We start from the raw sequence: 2,629 nt of genomic DNA on the forward strand, positions 1-2,629 counted from the left end.
CCAAAATTTCGTGTTTTTTCTACTTTTGCCGAAAGAGACTATTGTTGTTCCTTCATGAATTTAACGACCATACCAGCGCCAACCTGCACAGTTCGACTCTGAAACCGCGGGCGCCTCCGTCGTACCTGCATTTGCAACTGTCAGTGGCAATCCGCAAGGTATTTCTCGAAACTATTCTCTGCACCTGGTTTTATCCAAATTTTTGCAAACAAACTGTTAAGGGAGTGTTAAAACACTGAATTCACCAGCTAGTATCCGGTAACCTGTACCTATTTCCCCCTGGCAAGGCAACAAACAGTTTACAAAACCTGCATTTGACTGAAACAACCTGAATTCATAGGTAGCTCGCGCAATCGTGAGCTAGAAACCTCTGCTGGCTTAATTCACCATAGAAAAGTTCTGGTCAGCCCTGCTATTTGTCTTTATCAATCCGTTAAACAGTATTTCAATTGCTGTGTGCTCAATTCACCCTCTGGTCCTTAAAATTCACACTTTCATTGTAAGGAATCACCTCTGTGTTGTTCTGCTTACTTCAACCAGTTCACCTGCAAGTCAGAAGCTTAATAGACCATGGAAACTCCAATTGCACTGAACATCAAGCCTCTCAATACCCCTCACAGGGAGTTAGAATGGAAAGCTCTGGGAGATGTGGATTATCAGATGTTAGACTATTTTCCATTAGGCTCTAAATATAATATTCAGATGCTAAATGAGTTGAAAGCCCAGCACCTTAGTGGAGCTGATATCCTAGGCATTTGGGACTCAAACTTGCCCATCTACAACCTCCCCCAGGTAAATCCTATGCCAGAATTGATCCACAGATGCCAGGAGTGCTATGATCCATGCCAAAGCGCTGTTCTCAGCCCCACAGGCTCAATTCTGTTCCATATCACCCCAGAGAGCATAAATGAGATGCTGCATTTCCACACTGCAAAACCATTGACCCCTCTCTACATGCAGAACTTGATAAAGAAGGGGACTAAGTTGTCAAATGACCAGATCATCAAAATCAATCAACTGTTCATACAACCAAGCTCTGAAGCCATCAGAACTCCTCCTATTGGATATGCATACTTAAATGAATTGGGCAGAATGCTGGTGGATTTGATCAGCTATGTCCTAGGGTTCAGGGGAGTGGAGGATGTGGATGATAGTATAATGGCAATGCTGTCTATATTCTCTCCTGGAAAGCCTCCAGCTGTACATTATGACTATGCCACATATATTGCAGATAGGATCCATGACCAGCTAATGAATCTGCAAAGGGAAAGACTGTTCAGATACACTTCATACATTTACCATCTATTCTTGTTTTATCAACCAGGCAGTTTCCTCATTCCCCTGAAGCAAGTTAATGCCCAGGGGAATCCAAGGTCAGTTGTGTTTTGGACCTCAGTTTTTCATTGCACCTCTGTATCACCATACACATATTGTGAGTTCATAGACTTGTTCATTCATCCAGCTATGACATTATTGTATGGTGTTTCTCCTCGAAGGTTAACTGATGACATGAGGAGAGTTCTCCATCTCTCCAAAACCTACAGCATTGGTAATTGGTACTTTTACCAACACCACACAGTGATCAGAGTATATGGCTGTGAGTTGAAGCCTTATAGGCTGCCAAGGTATGTCCCAATGAGACTTTTTGCCCTAGAATACTTCAGGCAATTTGGGAATGCCGACTACCTCCACTTCCAAAGCAAGAACAAGAAGGCGCAGTTAAAGGTAAGGAGCCAGCTGGGCCCTTTCCTATATAACAAAAAAGAGGAGGGATGGAAAGAGGCAAATAGTATCCTAGAGGCCCTCAAACTGCAAACTAGTTTTGAATGGATACCCTATGACCCCAATCATTTTGTTTCCCTCAGGAGGATAAAATATAAATTGGGTACCTATGCACATAGGAGGCTGCCTGAGATTGAGCAGTATGCCAATGCATTGAGCTGGAAAAAGGGCACCCTAGAAGACGAAATTACTAGTGAAGAGCTGCTAGAAAGAGAGGCTAGAAATATTCAAAAAGAAGCTGACTTGGAAACTTGTGGACAGGTTCCCCTCTCATATCGAAGACAACTTGGAGCAGCTGCCTCATCCTCAACAACACATCAACAAGCTGCCATGAATACTCCACAGACATCCAGCAAAAGCAAAGAAAAGCAGATGGAACAGCCACCTCCTATGACTGAAGAGCAAATGGAAACACTAGTGCAACAACAAGAAGAAATGATGCAGCAGGAAGTGCAGCAACAAACACAACACCAACAGCAAGAAGAACAAAGACAGGAGCAGCCTGTCCAACAAGAGCAAACAGTGGAAGCCCCTAAATCCACTGAACAAACTGTGCCTCCAAGGCAAGAAACTTCAGCTGAGGCATCAATCCTCCAAACTCCACAAAAGGAGGATACAAGCAGAAAAAGGGACAGAGAGACTCCCCTTACAACATCAACAACTCATGGGGAGAAAAGACAGAGAATCAATCCCTTTTCAGAGGAAGAAATGCCAATGGGACAGTCTTTTGGTATGGTCCCACCCAGCAGGGAAGCATCAGCAAGTTCCTTTCAACAGGAACAGGATAGAGCAATAGGAGGAGAAGTGAGTTCCTCAAATCAGCAAAGGGAAGGTGGACTCAGCATTA

Source organism: Pinus tabuliformis, chromosome 3_2 (genome assembly GCF_031772625.1).
Source record: "Pinus tabuliformis cultivar Carrire ecotype Pingquan chromosome 3_2, CPIR1, whole genome shotgun sequence".
NCBI classification, from domain to species: domain Eukaryota; kingdom Viridiplantae; phylum Streptophyta; class Pinopsida; order Pinales; family Pinaceae; genus Pinus; species Pinus tabuliformis.